This window comes from Equus asinus, chromosome 25 (genome assembly GCF_041296235.1).
Source record: "Equus asinus isolate D_3611 breed Donkey chromosome 25, EquAss-T2T_v2, whole genome shotgun sequence".
NCBI classification, from domain to species: domain Eukaryota; kingdom Metazoa; phylum Chordata; class Mammalia; order Perissodactyla; family Equidae; genus Equus; species Equus asinus.
Window position 1 is genome coordinate 37104624 of NC_091814.1, and position 22746 is coordinate 37127369.

At 38.2% G+C, this 22746-nt stretch overlaps 1 protein-coding gene across 2 annotated transcripts in view; it reads right to left on the bottom strand.

Annotated features, from left to right (window-relative positions):
* Positions 1–21987, bottom strand: part of PLA2G4A (phospholipase A2 group IVA) — a 149297-nt gene extending 127310 nt beyond the window's left edge. The window contains exons 1-2 of one of the 2 annotated variants that reach the window (XM_070497087.1): positions 21854–21910; positions 6839–6892 (exon numbers count right to left, since the gene is read on the bottom strand). The gene's annotated coding sequence lies outside the window, so the exon portion shown is untranslated. Of the gene's footprint in view, positions 1–6838; positions 6893–21853 lie in introns of both variants that reach the window. The other variant, XM_014865783.3, reaches the window with a different exon arrangement.
* Positions 21988–22746: the final 759 nt, after the last annotated feature.

A 22746-nucleotide genomic window follows, 5' to 3' on the forward strand; every position in this document is an offset into this window, starting at 1 on the left:
ATGGGAACTTTCTGTAATATTTTTGCAATTATCTTAAATTATTTCAAAATAAAAAAGTTATTTAAAAAGTCCAATACAGGTGGACAGATGTAATTTATATGTACAATTTTCATCCCAAACTAATGTTTGAAAGAAGTAACAAAGCAGTCATATGGTAAAATTATTGGATACGGTTCATTTTCTTCAGGATAAAAACTTTAGTCATTAGTGTCAGACAGTGACAGTGTTTTCAACTCCAGTTACAAATAGGCACCCATTCATCCTCTTTTCTCCCTAAACTGGTAATAGTAGCAGTAGATAATTTACGTTTCTGTGGAATTAAGGGATTTCTGTCCAGCTAGCCAGATTAAAAACTAGACAAATGGTTTTGTCCCATAATTAGTTAGCTCAGTCCTGGAAACCTCACAGCAATTAGGTTGCACAACCACTGTCATGAATGCTTATAAAACAGGAGTTTTTTTGTTTTTGTTTTTATTACTAAGCTGAATAACCTACTCTTGGTGATTGCACCCCATCTTTTAAGTCTGAAGCAAGAGATATGAAGCTGATAATTTCTTTTTTTAACTTCTTTTGTTTTTTTTTTTTTTTTTTTGGCTGCCCTGTAATCAGAAACTTCCTGGACACTAATGAGAGGGAAATGTAGATACTCTTCAACACACATGTCTGTAAGCGACATAACTGCTGACTTTCAACAAATGCTTAATAGTGTGTGGCACGTCCAACACTCTTTTAGTCACATTGTCAGGGCAAGATGGACTTTCCTGGGAAGAGTGAATAAGAACCAAAAACACAGACCAGGGTGTTTGGTCAACTCCTTTCCGTGCACAGAGTGATAGGACAACAGGAAAAGAAGAGGCTATTATTAGGTTTGCGGCATCTGGAGGAAAGAAGGCTAGCAACGCAAAGGATCCTTTTCTCTTTCCCTCCATTTCATTGTGTCACAGAGCAGAGGAGGTGATAAAAGGCTCAGCAACGAAGCAGTGCAGGCTTCCCTACTGGAGACAGACTGATGTAAGTCCAAGCCTGTCTCCTCCTTTCTCTGACTGTGTCATCTTGATCCTCAATTTCCTTATCTGTACAATGGGGAAATGGCCCCCACGCCTCACAGAGGCAGTGGGAGGATGAAATGAGAAAATGCATGTCAACCATTAAGCATAGTACCTAGCAGGTCATAAATATACAAAATTATCATTTGTTATTATTACTGTTTATGAAATGGATGCTTTTCTCCAAACTACTTCAACTTCCTGAGACTTATTCGGCCTTTTGGAGATTTCTCAGAAATTCAAGTAGGCAAATTTGTTAGCACCTTTTATAAAGATTGTGGACTTTTTCATACTCAACAAGGAGTTTTAATAGAGATTAAGAAATACCGTTGTTTCTGATCTATTAAAATAATCAAAAAAAAATACTGCAGCCCTGATTTGTCTGCTTCCAAATTCAAAGCTTTCTCCATTATGCTGGATATAGAAAGATGTTCTAAAAGCATAAAGGGCAGTGTGTTATTGTTTCCAACTTCATCATTCTTACGTAGATATATAGTTACTAAGGCATTACTAAAGTTTTAAGTTCTTAAATTATTTTGCTAGTGGTTTTTTAAAACCTACGCTGAGCAAAAAAAAGTAGGTTTTTTAAAACCAATAGGCACAGAGGAGTGAAAAAACAACAGGAATTAAGAGAGGTAAATGAACTAACTGCTTCATATTAGAAATGCCTTTCAAGCCACACTCTAAGTTTAGTAGAGAAAACAGAAGAGAAATTCCCGTTCCCAAGGAAATCAAACAGCATGCCAGCAGATACAAAGACACAGATTCATTAATAGACTAGGTCTATTTCTCAAGCCAGGACCCCAACAGTATGAAACCTGCCTCTCATGTCCCACAGTAAAGTGCCTGGTGCCTGTGGCTGATATCCATGCCACTCCTTTTTTTTGAGGAACATTGTTCCTGAGCTAACATCTGTGCCAATCTTGCTCTATTTTGCATGTGGGACACAGACACGGCATGGCTCACTGAGTGGTACGTAGGTCTGCGCCCAGGATCGGAACCTGTGAACCCCAGGCCGCCAAAGCAGAGTGTGTGGACTTAACCACTACACCACCAGGCCAGCCTCACGCTATTCCTTTTGAGTTGACTTTTTGCACTCTGTTTTTATTCCTAGGTCTCTAGCGCTGCTTCTTTATCTCTTGAATGTGTATTATTTGAAAGCTCATTATTTAAACAGACAAGAATACATGAAATATCTGCTAGAGTTTCAGAGAAAAGAAAGATTCAAGGGGTTTAAAAAATAGAAAAGACTTAATGGAAAAGGTAAACAATCTAGCTGATATTTGAAACCATGAAACGGCTTAGATGTACAGAAAGGAGAAATGGAAACACTTCCACTAGGAAAAGGTCAAGAACAGTAAGCTGCAGCCATGTTGGAGATGCTCCATCCCACCTCAGGTTCTCACTGGTGCTGCCCGTGAGACCTCACACCTTCTCTAGAGGATAGTCTCTGTCTATCCTTCAGGGTTCTGTATAAACTCACTCTCTGAATTAAACCATCTCTTAATCTATCCCCTCAGTTAGGACCCTTATATTTCTCCTTGATATCTCTTACCACAATGTTATATACTATATTGACAGTGTATGCCTCTCTTGGCTGTGAGCAACATGAGGGATTTCTGTTTCCTTCTCCTTGCATTCTTGTTGGGCCCCAAGTGATCATTCAATTACTATTGACTAAGGATGAATGAACAAACTTGGGAATTTGTATGGAATAGTGGGGAAAACGGGCCAGACCATAGATGAGGTCTTGTGTTGAGAAATAATCGAGGGGAATTAGAGCTTATTTATAGAACCTACAATAACAAACTGGAAGATAACTTGGCAATTGCTAATTTGTATACTACTTAATTTTAAAAGTTCACATTTGTTACACATTTCCCAGAGGCCAGATACTGTGCCAAGTGATGTATATACACCATCACATTTCATTTTTATAATAAGAGAGGGATTGTTGTTGTCATTTTAGAGATACAAAGCAGGTTTAGAAAGGTTAAGCAACTTGTCTGACAGCTCACACTGGGGCAGATTATCTCCCTACCCACGCTCTGCAAGAGAATACTAATACTCTCTCCCAGAAAGACAAGAAACTTCCCCCAGGTCATCTGGGTTAACAGAGGCTGAGCTGGCCCTAGAATCCTGACCCTCTGCCTCATAGCAAATTCTTTCTTTCTACATCATTCTGCCACTCTGCAAAAGCCCCTAAAGGACAGGCAGAGAGAGGTAGCATGACGGAAGTGATACTTCGTATGAGTTTGCTAGGGCTACTGTACTACCCCACCACAGCCTAGGTGGCTTAAGCAATAGAAACTTATTTTCTCACAATTCTAGAAGCTGGATGGAAGTCTAAGATCAAGGTGTTGGCAGGTGGGGTTTCTTCTGAGGCCTCTCTCCCTGGCTGGCAGATGGCCGCCTTCTCCCTGTGTTTTCGCATGGCCTTGTGTCTGTACCACGCTCCCCTGAGGTCCCTTTCTGTGTCCAAATTCCTCTTCTTATAAGGACACCAGTCCGCTTCGGATAGAGCCTACCCTAAGGGCCTCATTTGAACTCTGCCATCTCTTTAAAGGCCCTGTCTCCAAATACAGCCACATTCTGAGGTACTGGGGGTTGGGGCGTCAACATATGAATGGAGAAGAAACACAATTCAGTCTATAACACACTTCAGTAATATAAACAGAGCAGATAAACAAAGAAGCAGACAACTGTTAGTAGACAAAGTGGGTGCTTGAGGCGAGAGGGACAACCAGCCAGAGGTCCAGATGTGATATGATAGGCACCCAAACTAGGAATATGAAAGTGATAAATAAGAGAGAGTACATCATCTTTTAGATGGGACAGACTCCTTCCTCTGGTTATTTAAAAAGCACGCACACACGCACACACACTCTCCATAACTGAAACATACATCATCAGTTTCTTTCACCACTTCACAATTGGGAAGGACTAACCCACGGAACCTGCCTATTTAAGGGCTAGGAAACTGGCTGGCCCAGTTTCACACTCTGCATTACAAACAAAGCAAGAATGTCTTCTTGCTCCCGAGCCAGTTTTCTTTTCTTGACCATCTGGTTTGCTGTTATTTTCCATTGTTTCACTTTGTGGCGGCCAAACACACGTGGCCATTCTGGCTATATTTTAAGGTCACGAAATTTAGAATTGTAAGAAATATTCACCCTCGCCACCTAGACAGAACTTCATTGTGCAAATGTATAAGCTGAGGCCTGAAGATGTAAACAAATCTAGCCAAGTTACCCAACTAGGAAAACAGTTGAACACATCCCTTCACTCAATCAGGTACTCTTTCTTTACACCCTACCAGCATCTCTTTCTCTCCATCCTCCCTCACACAAATTCAGGCTAAAAACAAAATATGCCCAAAATAAAAACAACATATATACAAATTTTAGTAAGACCAACATTTGAACTTGCCAAGTTATTTGGTGATGCAGCGTAGGCTCAAGTTACAAATTTGAGGGAAATGAATAACTGAATTTCTTTTATGTCTGGTAAAATAAAAAGCTTAATGAGAGTCACTTTCATCTTTTATACGTTTTTAGGTTTGAATCATAGTATGTTTACTGACAAATATGAGACGGATTGTTTAAAAATCCCTCTTCTCACACAGACCATCATGGAATAACATCACATCGACAAGTGCCAACTATCTTATGCTCATTTGCAGAAAATGTAGAATGTTCTAGCTTCTGCCTAAAAAAAACTGATAACAGTGATTCACTCAGTCTTAACACTTTTTAAATATACCTAACAATGTGGCACAAAGTGCTAGGAAAAGGAGCACGTTTTGAAAAGCACATTACCTCTAGTCCTCTCTCTCCAGACCAGACAATTTGCAAATATGCTCCCCTAGAGAGTATCTGTATTTTGTTGAGGGTTCCACTCCCTCCTTAATTGCTGCCTTTTTTGATGACGTACTCAAGATTGCCACAGGAGGGAAAGCCGTATCTTTTTTTCTAAAGTAAACAGTCCAGGGAAAACCCCCAGGAAAACCGTCATACTGGATTAACTGTTTCATGAGAGCCATTTTATTACTGGATGAAGTTATCAACGTTTTGAGTTTGTTTTGCTTTTCGACTAACACAATAACTATTTCAAGCAGCTAGTGAGGTTGATCTTGTAGTTAAAATGTGGATGTTGACTATGATCTTTAAGCGGGAAAAACTGACAGAAAAATACAGCAGGAGTTGTGGAAAATCTGAGGCGCTGTACACTCATCCATTTCAGGCGTTATTGGGAAACTAAACACGGTAGGGACCATTCTACAGTCCTGGATTGTGTAACGTGTAATAGGAATTAAAGTGCTCCATTCTTTCTTCAGGTTGTAAGAAGTTTTTAGATACTTCTAGACACTTTTTAGAAGCTCTAGACACTGTGAGTGGTAATGCGCTTTTGCAATGAAGAGGAAACTCAGTCTTTTGCAGGATTAAGAGCTCTGTACATAAAAAGTATGCTTTTGAGGGGCCAGCCTCATGGTTAACTTCGCACACTCTGCTTCAGTGGGCTGAGGTTTCACCAAACTGGATCCTGGGCCTGGCCGCAGACCCAGCACTGCTCGTCAGGCCATGTTGAAGTGGCGTCCCACATGCCACAACTAAAAGGACCCATGGCTAAAATATACAACTATGTACCAAGGGGCTTTGGGGAGAAGAAGGAAAAGTAAAATTTTAAAAGTATATATATATATATGGAAACTATGCATTTGAGAGGAGTGTTCTCAGGAGTTCTTAATCTTTGTTGTGTCATGGACCCCTCTGGGAGTCCAGCAGTATGACCTTATAAGATAAAAATACTGGATTATAAAGGAAACCAGTTATATTGAAATTCACGAAGTCCATGCAGTCTGGTAGAGCCCTAATTACACACCCTTCGGAGCCCTGAAGCACACTTTTCTCTCTCTACTTCTGTGGAGTATGTCTATATAGTTCTAAAGGTCAATATAAAATTTTTGAGGATAGAGGAATTTACAGCACAATAAACAGTAAGATAACAGAAATCTAAGTTCTTTTTGTCCTATCCACCTCCGCTAGTACCACACTGAACATGTAAGCACAACTTGAATATTTAGGTGTCACATATAATAAACACAGGCTGAAATAAACTAGAAACACTGTCATTTGCTCCAAAATATGAAACTTACATTTCTTTAACCTTTGCCCAACAAGCTGGAGAACTGTGCCAAGGACATTAAGAAAATCTCTAAGAATGTTTCAGTGGAGCTTTGCTGATGAGATATAATGCCGTGATGCATTTTGTGAAAATATGAAATTAACAAAAACAACATGATCCTCTCCCCTTCATTTTGGACAGGAAGAAGTTAGATGACCATACCTAAATCAGAGCCTAACAAATATGGGCAGAACCAGGAATGACGTACAGAATGACTTTCCAGTTCACGACATAAGGAAAGGAGGAAAGGAAGACAAAAAAGAACGTTCTGAGCACCAGGCAGTGCATCTGGGAAATGTCTGAGACCGACGCCAGCTCCAGTCTACCTGACCACAAAGAGCTTACCTTCCTCACCATGTTCCCCGGCTTGCCCCGCAGACTCCTTGCTTCCATTCACGGAAGCTCTCAGCCATCATCAGTGTAAAACTGAAGCACTTTAACGTTAAGAGGACTTACGAAAAATGGTTAAGGAATTAAACTTTGAGGAAAGATGCAAGTGAATATTTCAATAAGATTATTTTAGATCTTGAAAAAAATATCATTTTGATTATGGTCACCAGCTGTTCTCTAAAGCTCTAAGGATTGAAAAAGAAAACGAAATTACTTAGCTGCAAAACGAAGGATTTATGTCAGATTGAAGAAAGAACAGCCTGACGGCAGAGCTGTAAAAGAAAGACCCTCTTTTTTGATGGCCAACTATTATTACTAAATGTTTTAACCATCTTTACATTGTAGAGCTGCAATGGTTCAAATTCTATAAAGCATTATCTTGAAAGAGCACTAGTGTACCCTCAGGAACCTGGAGAAGTGAGCAAAAGTTGAGAAAAGCTGAGGGGTATGATGTAAACCAGACAGAGAAATTGAGCTAGGCATACCATAAAGGCAGACAAGGTAACGGGTAAACAATCAGAACTCAAAACAAGAACAATTCTACCAAGTGAGACGAAGAAAAAGGGCCCAGACTGAAGGCTCCTAGAACATGTGAAGGCACTGAGATTCACTGAAGTGTGGAACCGGGCCTAGCAACTGGCTAGGTAAGGAATCCAACAAGAGTTTGAAAGGAACAAAGACTCACTTCCTGCCTTCTAAATGCTGGAAATCCAGCCAATTTGTGCCTATTCCCGACTAGTTAATAATTACCTTAGATAAAAGGCTCCGTATTCTACAAGCTCACGAATTTCTATGCATTTTTGTTTTGGGTGTTTTGTTTTTGTCTTGCTTTTTTGCTTAGTGTATTGGTGGTTCATTTTAAAAATATCCAAATTGTCTTTCTTTCTTTAAAAACTCCCACTCTAGAAGAACTCAACCACTCCAGCTTCTCTGGGTTTGCTCCTAGCATTTAAACATAGCTGGAGAAAAACCACATAACCTGGCAGACTGGTTTTATTTTAGGTTCACACTCTCAAAACTCAATACAACACAGCATCTTTCTAAGCATCTCTGGTGAACTTGCATTCCCACTCCAGAAAATGACTTTCTTCTCCTTCTCAAGTCTCTCACCCCACCCCCACCCCCACTCTTAGCTGGTGACCTCATCTCCCCTCACTGAGAAGACAGAAAGTACCAGAGGGAAGTTCTTCATATTCCCACGACCATCTGCAAACTCCTCCGCATCAGCACTTGGGTTCTCCATCTCCTTGTCTCAAAGGAGGCAGAATTCTTCCTCCTGTTACAGACCGGGCCCCACACGTGGCTCTCTGGACACGAAATCCCTCTCTCCTCCACAAGGATTTCACCCTTTTGGCCAGGCCTTTTTCTTCTGAGTCACTGAACTTTCCTTTCTACTGGATAATTTGATTGGCAAAACTTTTACAGTCTCCCTCTACTCCATTTTCCTTTTCCCTTCGTGTCTCCATTTTTTGCCGTTTGTCACTGACAGATTTCTCTAAATGGCCATTTGCTCGCACTGTATCCACGTGCTCAGAGTTCTCACCTCCCATCCACTTGCCATCTCACCTCCACTTCCTTCTCACTCCAAGAGCACTAACAAGCTCCAAGTTTTCAAACGTCATCACCTTTCCATCCTCTGTTTCTCTGGAACCACTTTCCCTCCTTTGCTCCCATGACATCGCCCTAATCCCTGGTTTTCCATCTAATGTCTTGGTTGCTTCTTGGCAGGCTCATTTGCAAATGCTGTGCTTTGCCTGGAGCCCCCATCTTGAGCCACTCCATTCTCACTCCAGCCACCTCCCACACATGGCTTCTCTTCTCCCACCTCTCAGCTTAAATTTTACCTCTCAGTGAAACCTTCCCATCCTTCACAACCCCAGGTTATTCTCTACTATTGAAGTCTGTTTGCTTCCTGCATTATCTCTTTATTGTTTGCTTAATTATTCTCTCCTCCAAGAGGGAATTAACCATACTTGCTTTATTCACCCAGGTATGCCCTAAAAGTTCACACTGTCTAACATACAGTCAGTATTAATTAAAACCTAATAGATTGGGAAAGGAATAAACGCACATAGCCCAATGACCAACAACGCCTGCTTGATATTAGCATCTGCATTCTTTTGACCCAGCAGGTAAAATTCTTAAGTGAAAAATCGAGTACAGTGGCCAGCCTGGTGGCATAGTGGTTAAGTTCATGCACTCTGCTTTAGTGACCCGGGGTTCACAGGTTCAGATCCCAGGCACAGACCTACACACCACTCATCAAGCCATGCTGTGGCCACATCCCACATACAAAATAGAAGAAGATCGGCACAGATGTTAGCTCAGGGACAATCTTCCTCAAGCAAAAAGAGGAGGATTGGCAATGGAGGTTGGCTTAGGGCCCATCTTCCTCACCAGAGAAGAAAAAGAGTACAGACTATCTAAATTGCCTCCTATTATATTTGTTCTTTTTCTTAGTATTAAAAAGATACATTTTTCCTACTATTTTCCCAGGTATGCTCTATATATTAATAAATTAGTATCTAGAAATTATGTTCCTCACAGAACATTAAAATTTATACAAGAGTATTCTTTTCATTGTGACAATAGCTCATAAGGTATTAATCATCAAGCCAATTTGTTGATCTAAAACATAATTTAAACAGATAGTAAGAATTCCTGCAAACACTGAACGAGTCTCACAAAATTGATTCTTTCTTTCATGGCTTTTCATTGACAACAGAGGCATCTTTAGTGAAAAGGATAAGAAACAAAAATTCCATGTAAGTATTGCGAACTTTTATATATTTTAAATATAAATTCCTGGTTGCTGCTGCCTCAAAAAATAAGCACCAAGTAGCTTCACAATATTTTACAATTAAATCCCAATATTTGGCAATTAAGTGTTAATTAACCAAGAAATCTCCTTAAATTAGAATTTTTGCTGTGAGAAATCTTCCTAAAATACATTAGTGACATCTTCTTAGAATCAAGGATACAACAATCCTTTGTTTTATCCGCACGTGAATTCCCATTGTACATTGAAAGTAGCGGTTTAGAAGACTGTGCCATGAACGACAGTGATGCTCCAGAGTTATGTCTTTGAAATCTAAGTTTATGACCTCAACCAATTTTAAATTCATCTGGCTCTTCTTCATGACAATTGAACGGAAAGGACGTCAATACCTGTTTTCTAGAAAATTGCTTTTCTATAAATTCTGACATAATTGCTCTAAATTACTTTTCTCAATACTTTCATAATATTGCATCAAATAATGTAAAAGTCCACAAAATTAGTTTTGTTTTGATAAATAAAAAATGAGAGCCTGAAGAAAACTGAAACAGACCATTTGTCTGCCCCCAGACTCTCTCAAGCAGACATTGTCTCGTCTACAATTACAGATCCAAGAATTCAGCAAGAATACCTCCTTCCATAAGGGGTCTGACATCCCAGTTGTACTGCACTCGACTTGCTAATTTTGTTAAAGTTGTGGGCATTAAAGCACAGGACAAATAGGAAGTATGTCAATTTACTGACTGAAATTTGAAGCCATTTGCTGACCTAACATTTCTAGCAGCACAGTGGCATCCAGCAGTCAAACTTGACCTACTATGTATTATTTATTATAAAGCTATAGATATGTATATGAAGCCATTTTATAACTAAAGTCAGTGTTTAGCCCTGAAAAAGAGTATTTTGTTTACCATAAGCTATTAGATTGTTTGGAAAGGTAAAATAATGATTTTTTTCTATAAATGATAAATCCAAGCTCAGAGTAGCCATTTTGATAAAAATACTTTATGCCAACTACCAAGATTAATAAAAGCCATAGGTTCCATAGGTCGTGTTTAGAACATTTGAAGAGAATGTTCTATTATCAAATGGAAGCAAAACCTCTGGTAAAATGAGTACTTCTTATGCAACTCATAATGTGTCTATTTTGTATTTTGGGATAAGATGTCATATACTTTACTTTTTTAAAGTGGCATATAGCTATATAAAATGCTAAATAGTTCTAAAACAAGAAATTCTAAATTGTACACTTTTTTGATCATTCTTAATTGTTTGTGCAAACTTCCTCTATTATGTCAACCACTAATTCAGTTATAAGAACAGAACAAATTAAGTTAATATGAAAACACGCATTGGGCTGTGTACTTTCTGGTTCTTCATCCTATAATTTTTATGATGTTAACATAAACAGGAAGCGGTTGACAGCCTTAAATTACACACATCAAAACTGACAATCAAATTAATCAAATGAAGCATACAAAATGCATCAAAATGGAAACCATAAGACATGGACATTAAACAAGCCATTTGACTTTTCACATCTGTAAAATGTGAATGCCTGCTCTGCTAACTTGCATGGTTATTGTGGGAAATGAAGTTGTTAAACAATCTCTTCATAAGCCACAAAATGCGATGACCATGAAAGATATCATTGGCCTTCTGATATTTTTTCAAGCTAGGTAATCAGAAAACAAATTGTAAATTAAATAATAACAAAATGAAAAACTAAACAGCATAAGCTAAGTATTATAAATACCTCAGTTTTCTGTACTACAGAATACTGAAATTACACATATTATGGACGTTTGTTTTCTAATTCAAAACATACTGTTACCTAAAATACCCAAATTTCCCTGCAGACTCCAGACATCAAGCAAATGACTAGGAAGATTAAGGAAAAGAAGCAGCCGATTCACAACTGCATGTGCTAAGAGAATGGGAAGAAAAATGAGCGCAACTCAGCCTATCAGCCTGTCATCTTAAACCCCATGGTTGTTAAACTCTGATAAGAGTCACTTGTAGGTGTTGGCTGAGTTTCTTTCAAGTCATTCGAATTTATTAAATAAGTAATTGGATTGGTGATGCTGCTTTACAAATCTGCTTATGGTGAGTGCTGAAATATTTACACTTATTTTACATTTGCATAATGGAGAAATAGTATTATGAAAGAATGTTGTAAGGGTAGACTAAGAATCAGAGAAAATAAAAAACTAAAAACCACATAGCAAGAGTAGCAAAAATTCAGTGCACCTCTTTTTTCTTAGGCAGGTGATGGTATCAAAAGACCAGAACAATATTTACTGTCTTCTTTGGAACGAACTCTAGAACCAACCTTTTGGTTCCCCCAAATGTCACCACCCTAATTGTCAAGGAGTAGAGATGAAGAGTTGGCTAAAACTAAAATTCATTTTCTCTAAGTTATTTCTTGACAAACGTGAACCCTGCTTTTCTTATAAAACCTTTAGAATGAATCATCATATAACCCTTGGCCTCACTTCCATCTTCTCTACGTTAAGGAAGTTTGGATGTCCCTGGACCTATGGGAGACTCTACAAGCGTTCCAGCCCTCTTCTCTCAACTCTCTTTGACTTCTCTAATTTTAGAAAATATGAAAGTCGATGAGAATAAAAATGACTTGCTTCTGTTTCTCTCTGCATCTCACACATTTTTAAAGAGAGGATTTCAGGAAACAACAAGAACAATCTTCCAAAACTGAGAAAAGTAATATTTGCAGAATTTCCATTTCCAGTTCAAAATTTAGTCTTTAATGTTAAGACCTGTAACACTCGTTAAAATTACTGAGACCTCAAAGGGCCTTTGATTATGTGAGTTACACCCATTAATATTCACTATATTAGAAATTAAAACTGAAAAAAAAATTTTAAATCACATTGAAAGAGGCAATTCACATAGACATATAAGTGGCCACTACAGAAATTGTTCAACCTTATTTCTGAAAGAAACACAAATTTAAACGAGATACCACTTTTATGTAATAATTGTCCAAGTTCTGGGATTTGTTGTTGTTTGTTCTGTTTGAATGATAACCCAGTGTTGGCTTTGGGAAATTCTACTCTCTTACACTGCTTATAAATGGATACAATCTTTCTCAAGAGCAAAATGGCAAAAATAATAACTAGCATTCCATGCCATTTTGCTAAATATCTTTAGGAATCCTCCAAATATTCAATTATTATTATTATTACTCCAATTTTACATTTGAGAAAACACTCTTTTGATAAATCAATTGTCTTATGATCTCACAACTTGTAAATAGTAGAAGTTTTGTCAGAATGTGGAAAATACACTTTTAAGAATCTATCCAAAGGAAGTAGACAAAAATATGCACAAACATTTATATAAGAAATCTTAGCTGAAATACTATTCATAATAGTGGAAAACTGTAATCCAGCTAAATATCCAACAATTTATAATCGACCAATATGACATATCCATAAACTAAAAACTACACTGTGAGGAGAACTATGCTGTTGCTCACAAGTAGACTGCCATCATTTGCACAGTGCCTGACACATAGTAGGGACTCGATAGTATTTGCTTAAGATATGAATAAATACAAAATAATGCACAAGTATTTAAAAAAAACCATGTTTTGGGAAAGGGGCGGAGCAAAATGGCAGGGTGAGCTGACCCGGGACTCTCTCCCCTCCAAACTACAACAAAGGACTGGAAAAAAACCCCTGAATTTCAGCTAATAAACCTAATGCCAGGACTCACAGACCTACAGTATCAAAAGACAGAGGATGGAGACCCTGTTGCCGGCCTCAGAGGAGCTGGAACAGGGTAGGAGAGAACTTCGCTCCCTCACCTAGAGTCTGGGATCGCTGTGCAGTGTGGAAGGAGCGGGGGAGGGGCCACGCGACTGGGAGATCATCTAGGACTCCCGCCGCTGGTACAGTGGAAACCCACTGACAGGGGAAAGCTTCCCTGCGTGAGGACCCCATAAACCCAGGGCCCCGGGAGACCCCGAGAACAGAACTGATCTGAATCCAGATTGGCTCGCAGAAAAACCGCCCCTCCCTCCTGGAAAAGCGCACTGGGTGCCGCCATCTTGCCCGAAGGCGGAGAGCTCAGAATGCGTGGCTCTCAACCCCCCATCTAGTGGCGACAGGCTGTAACTTCAACCAAATTCTACCACCATGTGAAAAAACCGCTCCTCTACCATCCAGCAATTTATAAAAGCCCCAGACCAGAAGGAAAACAATAAAAACACAGAATTAAGTCCTGAGGACTTGGAAATAGGTAAACTAAGTGAAAATGAGTTCAGAGCAGCTGTAATAAAAAAACTCAATGAGGTAGAGAGAAAGATAGAGAAACAAGCCAATGAGTTCTGGAGTTACTTCACAAAAGAGATTGAAATTATAAGGAAGAATCAAACAGAATTACTAGAGATGAAAAACACAATGGACCAGATAAAACAGAATACGGATTCCCTGAATGCCTGGATAGACTCCATAGAAGAGCAAATTAGCATAATTGAAGATAGACAGGCTGAATGGCTCCAGACAGAGGAAGAAAGAGAACTAAGGATTAAAAGAAATGAGGAAACTATTAGAGAGATAGCAGATTCAATGAGGAGAAAGAATTTAAGGATCATAGGAATTCCTGAGAACGTGGAAAAGGAAAATGGAACAGAAAGTGTGCTTAATGAAATTATAGAAGAGAACTTCCCAAATCTAGGGATTGAGGGAGAAATGTGTGTAGAGGAAGCTTTCAGATCTCCTAGATTTGTCAACGTAACAAGACCTACTGCAAGGCATATAGTAGTACAAATGGCAAAAATGAAAGACAAAGAAAGAATACTCAGGGCAGCAAGACAGAAGAAAATACCCTACAAAGGAGCTCCTATCAGACTTTCAGCGGATTTCTCTACAGAAACCTTACAAGCTAGGGGAGAATGGAGTGACATATTCAAAACTTTAAAAGATAAAAATCTTCAGCCAAGAATACTCTATCCAGCAAGAATATCCTTCAGATATGAGGGAGAAATTAAATCTTTTCCTGACAAACAAAAGTTAAGGGAATTTGTAACCAAAAGTCCTCCACTATAAGAAATCCTCAAGAAGGCTCTCATACCTGAAAAAAGAAAAAAGGGAGAAAGGGGTCACAAACCACAGAGTAGGGAGACAGATAAATAGAACCAGAATAGGATAGCAAATATCCAACTATAGCATTAGGATAAAGGTAAGGAAACTACCAAAGCAAAGATGATCTTATCACTCTAACTACAAACTCATAACACAAGTTGGAATAAGAAATGAAAATAGTAATTTAGGAGGGGAAGAGCAAAGGGACTAAATCAGTCTAGGCCAAGTAAGTAAGAGACCACCAGAGAACAGACTATATTATACACGAGATTCTAAATACAAACTTCAGGGTAGCCACTAAACTAAAAAACAGAACAGAGCCACAAAACATAAATAAGGAAAAATCTAAGAAACCCAGCATAAGAAATTGCAGTATCAAATGGGTAGGATAAAGCACACAGGAAGAGAAAAGCAGGAAAGCCAGATAATGGCAAGAGATTGACAGCTTTAAGTCAACATGCATCAATAATCACTCGCAATGTAAATGGATTGAACTCTCCAATAAAAAGACACAGAGTGGCAAAATGGATTAAAGAACAAGATCCAACAATTTGTTGCCACCAGAAAACACATCTCAGCCCCAAGGACAAATACAGGCTCAGAGTGAAGGGGTGGAGGACAATACTTCAAGCTAATAGCAAGGGGAAAAAAAGCAGGTGTTGCAATTCTTATATCAGACAAAGTAGATTTCAAAATAAGACAGGTAAAGACAGACACAGAGGGACAATATATAATGATCAAAAGGACACTTCATCAAGAAGAAATAACGCTTATAAGTATCTATGCACCAACATGGGAGCACCAAGGTTCATAAAGCAACTATTAACAGACCTAAAGGAAGATGTTAAAAACAACACAATAATAGTAGGGGACCTCAACACCCCACTCACATCAATGGACAGATCATCCAGACAGAAAATCAACAAGGAAATAGTGGAACTAAATGAAAAACTAAAACAATTGGACTTAATAGACATACATAGATCACTTCATCCTAAAAAAGCAGAATACACATTCTTCTCAAGTGCACATGGAACATTCTCAAGGATAGACCATATGTTGGGAAACAAGGCAAGCCTCCACAAATTTAAAAAAATTGAAATAATAACAAGCATCTTCTCTTATCATAATGCTATAAGGCTAGAAATTAATTACAAGAAAAAAGCTGAGAAAGGCACAAAGATGTGGAGACTAAACAATACACTACTGAACAAGCAATGGATCATTGAAGAAATCAAAAAATACCTGGAAACAAATGAAAATGATAACATGCCATACCAACTCATATGGTATACAGCAAAAGCTGTATTAAGAGGAAAATTCATTGCAATACAGGCACATCTTAACAAACAAGAAAAATCCCAAATAAGCAATCTTAAACTACACCTAACTGAAACTAGAGAAAGAAGAACAAATAAAGCCCAAAGTCAGCAGGAGAGAAATAATAAAACTCAGAGCAGAAATAAATACTATTGAAACAAAAAAGGCAGTAGAAAGGATCAATGAAATAAAGAGCTGGTTCTTTGAGAAGATAAATAAAATTGACAAACCGCTAGCCAGACTTACAAAGAAAAAAAGGGAGGAAGCTCAAATAAACAAAATCAGAAATGAAAGAGGAGAAATAACAACAGACTCTGCAGAAATACAACAGATTATAAGAGAATACTACGAAAAACTCTATGCTAACAGAATGGATAACCTAGAGGAAATGGATAAATTTTTGGACTCCTACAATCTCCCTAAGCTCACTCAAGAAGAAGCAGACAATTTTAACAGACCAATCACAAGGAAAGAGATTGAAGCAGCAATCAAAAACATCCCAAAGAATAAAACCCCAGGACCAGATGGCTTCCCTGGGGAATTCTACCAAACTTTCAGAGAGGATTTAATACCTATACTTTTCCAGCTATTCGAAAAAATTAGGGAGGATGGAACACTTCCTAACACATTCTATGAGGCCAACATCATGCTGATACCAAAGCCTGACAAGAACACCACGAAAAAAGAGAACTACAGGCCAATATCACTGATGAACATAGATGCAAAAATTCTAAACAAAATTTTGGCAACCAGAATTCACCAATTCATCAAAAGGATCATACATCATGATCAAGTGGGATTCATACCAGGGACACAGGGATGGTTCAACATCCGCAAATCAATCAATGTGATACACCACACCAACAAACGGAGGAATAAAAACCACATGATCATCTCAATAGATGCAGAGAAAGCATTTGACAAGATCCAACAGCTATTTATGATAAAAACTCTGAACAAAATGGGCATAGAAGGAAACTACCTCAACATAATAAAGGCCATATATGACAAACCCACAGCCAACATCATACTCAATGGGCAAAAACTGAGCACCATACCCATGAAAACAGGAACGAGACAAGGATGCCCTCTATCACCACTCTTATTTAACATAGTACTGGAGGTCCTGGCCAGAGCAATCAGGCAAGAAAAAGGAATAAAAGGAATCCAAATAGGGAGGGAAGAAGTGAAACTCTCGCTGTTTGCAGATGACATGATCTTATATACAGAAAACTCCAAAAAATCCATTGGAAAACTCTTAGAAGTAATCAACAACTACAGCAAAGTTGCAGGGTATAAAATCAATTTGCATAAATCAGTAGCATTTCTATATTCTAATAATGAACTAACAGAAAAAGAACTCAAGAACACAATACCATTCACAATCGCAACAAAAAGAATTAAATACCTCAGGGAAAATTTAACTAAGGAAGTGAAGGACCTATATAATGAAAATTACAGGCTTTTCTGAGAGAATTGGATGACGACATAAGGAGATGGAAAGACATTCCATGTACGTGGATTGTAAGAATAAACATAGTTAAAATGTCTGTTCTACCTAAAGAAATCTACAGATTCAATGCTATCCCAATCAGAATCCCAATGACATTCTTTACAGAATTAGAACAAAGAATCCTAAAATTTATACGGGGCAACAAAAGACCCCGAATTGCTAAAGCAATCCTGAGAAAAAAGAACAAAACGGGAGGCATCACAATCCCTGACTTCAAAACATACTACAAAGCTACAGTAATCAAAACAGCATGGTACTCGCACAAAAACAGGTGCACAGATCAATGGAACAGAATTGAAAGCCCAGAAATAAAACCACATATCTATGGACAGCTTATCTTTGACAAAGGAGCTGAGAGCATACAATGGAGAAAAGAAAGTCTTTTGAACAAATGGTGCTGGGAAAACTGGAAAGCCCTATGTAAAAGAATGAAAATTGACCATTCTTTTTTACCATTCAACAAAATAAACTCAAAATGGATCAAAGACCTAAAGGTGAGACCTGAAACCATAAGGCTTCTAGAAGAAAACGTAGGCAGTACACTCTTTGACATCAGTATTAAAAGGACATTTTCGGACACCATGTCTTCTCAGAGAAGGGAGACAATACAAAGAATAAACAAATGGGACTTCATCAGACTAAAGAGCTTCTTCAAGGCAAATGAAAACATGATTGAAACAAAAAAAAAACCCCACTAACTGGGAAAAAATATTTGCAAGTCATATATCTGACAAAGGCTTAATATCCATAATATATAAAGAACTCTCACAACTCAACAACAAAAAATCAAACAACCCGATCAAAAAATGGGCTGGAGACATGAACAGACATTTCTCCAAAGATATACGGATGGCCAATAGGCACATGAAAAGATGCTCATCATCGCTGATCATCAGGGAAATGCAAATCGAAACTACACTAAGATATCACCTTACACCCATTAGAATGACAAAAATATCTAAATCTAATAGTAACAAATGTTGGAGAGGTTGTGGAGACAATGGAACCCTCATACACTGCTGGTGGGAATGCAAACTGGTGCAGCCACTATGGAAAACAGTATGGAGATTCCTCAAAAAATTAAAAATAGAACTACCATATGATCCAGCCATTCCACTACTGGGTATCTATCCAAAGAGCTTGAAGTCAGCAATTCCGAAAGTCCTATGCACCCCAATGTTCATTGCAGCATTATTTACAATAGCCAAGACATGGAAGCAACCTAAGTGCCCATCAACAGATGATTGGATAAAGAAGATGTGGTACATATATACAATGGAATACTACTCAGCTGTAAAACAGAACAAAATCATTCCATTTGCAATAACATGGATGGACCTTGAGGGAATTATGTTAAGTGAAATAAGCCAGTTAGAGAAGGACAATCTCTGTATGACTCCACTCATATGAGGAATTTAAAAATGTGGACAAAGAGAACAGATTAGTGGCTACCAGGAGAAAGGTGGGGTCGGGGGTGGGCACAAAGGGTGAAGTGGCGCACCTACAACACGAATGACAAACATTAATGTACAACTGAAATTACACAAGATTGCAACCTATCATTAACTCAATTTTAAAAAACCATGTTTTAACAGAAAATTTCATGATCAAGGGCAAAGAGTGTTATAAAACACGATGAACAGCGTGTTAAACGAATTAAATAAGGCCATTTGACTGAGGCAGCTCTCATGCCATGGCGGCCTACAGAAGCAAACCAAACTCTAAGCCTGTAAATGCCTCAAGGTTACAAAATTGAAATCAATCACAACAAGCACAAACAGTAAACTAGGCTTTAAGCGATAGTCAATCAATAATTTCCTTACTTTCCTTCTGCCTTTACTCTAGAAGCTTTTCCCTGAGCTTCTGTTGGTTAAGTCAGTTTTTTATCTTTTTTTTTGAGGAAGATTAGCCCTGAGCTAACATCTGTGTCCATCCTCCTCCTCCTCTTATGTGGGACACCTGCCACAGAATGGCTTGACAAGCAGCGCAGAGGTCCGCGCCCAGGATCCGAACTAGCAAACCCCTGGTTGCCAAGCGGAGCACGCAAACTTAACTGCTACACCTCTAGGCTGGCCCCTCAGTTTATTTTTTAACAAGTATGATCACAATTTTGCAAAATCTACATGAGAGTGTATGTATCGAAAAGTGTCTAGAAGTATAAACAGATGTATATACATGAATTCCTTGTCTTTTTGTCTGTGTGCTCATGCATGCCGAGTATTCAATAAATATGTGTTGATTGAATAAATGAATGAATAACATTTTTAAAGTAGTTACTCCTTGGGGGAGATTATAGGCAATTTTTTTTCCATTTCTTCTTTGCAATTTTCTATATTTAACAAAATTTAAAGTGTGAGCATGAATTATCTTCATAATAAGCAAGAATATTATAAAACAATTATGCTGGAAATATGGTTGGAAGTTTTGGAAGAAAAGCAGCAAATATAGACATCCCACAACCCAATCCAAAATCATTTGCATTGTATTTTTCCTATTATGTTTTACTTATTGCATTCAACAATAAAAAATAGCAGATGTTGCAGAGAAGTGGCAAGCTTAGTATTGTACAGCCAATTATTACTGAGGTTGAGTCCAGAATCTAGGTCACTTGGTTTCCAGGCAAGTAATTTTTTCAATTACACCAAATTGCTTGGAGTTCCAGAACACCAGTGAATAAGTGACCATATGGGCCCTGCAATATCCACTCTTAGGCAGTTCTTTACTTACAAGTAAAATGATTTGTTAATTAATTATTTAATATTATCAGAAAACTCCCAAGTTCTAAGACACACTGCATTTTCCTGTGACAAGAATGGTTCTGGGGGGGTGGGGGTGGGGGGGCGGTTGTGAACTTCCTGAAGATATTTCCAAATTTGTGCATGTTGGAGGAGCTTGTTATTCTGGGGAGAGGTCCACAGCTTTTATAAGATTTGCAAAAGGGTCTGTGATGAAAAAAAAGGTTGAGAGTAACTAAAGTGATAAAATCTGCAAGCAAAAGGAGAAAAAAAAAAACTGATGATAAACAAAAGGCATAGCAGGGAAAGAGGAACCACAGCTAATTCTGTCTTCCTCTTTCTTATTCCTGGAACATATCTTTTAATATGTAAATGACTTGGTTTTATGACTTTGCTTTCTAAGCAGTGACACTAGAAATGATACCGACAAGTTAAAAACACAGGCCAAATTATTTCTATAGAATGAACTGTATCTGATATTAAGAAATCTATTTAATAATTTTCCTTTTCCTAATTAAATAAAAATGCAAAATATTTCAAAAGTGACTTACAGTGTTAAAAAGAAGCAGTTTCTTGTCTCATTAAATGTGCTTCCCCTACAGGAAGTTTGTAAAGCTACTTTGAGCAAGTGCCGAGTAAACGCTTCTCTATGCATTTCACAATTATTGCTTAATTTAAAATTTAACTCTTCCTCCACATAAGGAAAGAAGAAAATAACCTGCTTCTCACCCCAACATCAAACTTGATTAAAGCCTAGGCACCTCTGGAATATAATTTTAAAACTCTTAATAGGGTTTGTTTCACTCCCATCCCCTGTATCTCTTGGGCTAGAACAAACAGCAACAAAACAAAACACAAATTCTCCTTGAACCCAAAGGGATATGTATGCAAATACCATAACTTAGAATTGACCCCATTCAAACGGTACACCCTAGCACTCTCCCATCCACTTGGGCAGAATCAATGCTTACATCATCAACCAGTATGAGGAGCACTTCTTGTCCTAATTTTTGAGGTGAAAAATCATTATTTTTGAGACTAAAATAATTACAAGTTGTACGAGACAGATATGCTAAGGCGCTCCTGTTTCAAATCTAAATGCCCTTTAAACTGGTTCTAAAACAAAATGATTAGAATAGTATTCACACTCAAAATTAATCTTTCTTATTTGATCAAATCTTTTCCAGTATCTCGCTTTCAGCTCTGTTCTCCTGGCATGTCAAACAACTTAGTGGAAGGGCAAATCAGAATACCGCTCGGTTGACAATTTTTTAAGTGTCTTTTCTTTTCACATAACACTGCAACACATTAAACAAGCAGGAATGCTTTGTACAAGTAACCGAGATGTCTTTTTTTGAAAATTAAAACTTAAATGAGCCAACAAATGCCGCCGCTAAAGATCGCTAGGGCTGTCACACAGCACGCGGCTGAAGGATGGGGATGGTAACCACTGGGCGGCGTCACGCGGAGCACTGGTACGCGCCACCTCGCAGGCTTTGGGGATGTTCGCTGTCTTTCGGAGGGCTGCAAGTGGAGGAAACACCTTATCGTTGACTCCACAGTGCACTGAGACATTGGAAAGCATACTGGTATTTGTTAGGAAGAAATTAAGTTCCCTGATCTGTGTCTCATTTCAAAAGACAGAGGACATGCAGACTTTTCAAAGCCGTGAAATACTAGTTTTCCCTCCGTCCTTTCTTCCTTCCAAGTAAGATACAAACTAAAAGCTAAGGAGGGTGGGAGAGAGGGTGGAGCGGGGGAAGAGTAAATATATTGCTTACAGTTCCCAGAGTTACATGAGATTCTTCAGGCTTCTTTATGCCTCTAGCTTTCAGTCGGGATCCTTTTTCAGCCCGGGACCACAGAGAAGTTACTGTCTTATCCTTGGTAGGAGGGGCTAAAACGTGGCTGGTTTCCTTTAGTCTTTGCAGATGTTTTAAGGTGGAATTAAAGAGGAAGAACCAGAAAGCACTGTTTCGGAGAAGCTGATACCTTAAACGTAAACGTTTACTTGTCAGACCCAGAAGTTTGAAATCAGAAAACGTGCTTAAGTAATAAGTGAGTTAAGAATCCTAAGTTCCACGGATGCTAGTGTGTGAGTGTGTGTCTGGAATTACTTTTTGTCCTTAAGAAGTTATTGCTTCCTCTTTTTTTCCAAACAAGTAAGAACTAAATTGAAAAGATGAATAACCTAGAGCATTGCTTAAAAAGGCAAAATTTATAGCAAACCCAAAATATAAAATGTGCACATTTTGAAGATGAACAATATAAGAGCACTTTAAAAATCAAATCTGTTCAATATCACCCCTCCCCAAGTCAAAGCATCTGAGTTGATACCCATTTGTTGGTAAATTTAAGAGTAAAGGCATACTAAAGAATGCAATACACATGTTGAGATTTCGGGGAAAAATCAAATCAGGTTGAATTATAAATTTGCTATGTAAATTCAAGTACCTGGTATCACTGTAGTAAAGAAGTTATACTGTTTAAATTTATCCAAATTCAATAGGAATAGATTATTTTCTTTAAAGATTGACGTATTCATTTAGTATACCTTGTTTTCAAACCCAAGATCCTCTATTTTTGCCTTGAATCAAATATTGAGTGTACTCTCCTAGCTCTCATAAAATTTTCAAAGAACATCATTTCAGCAGACCCCGTCATTACATCTTCT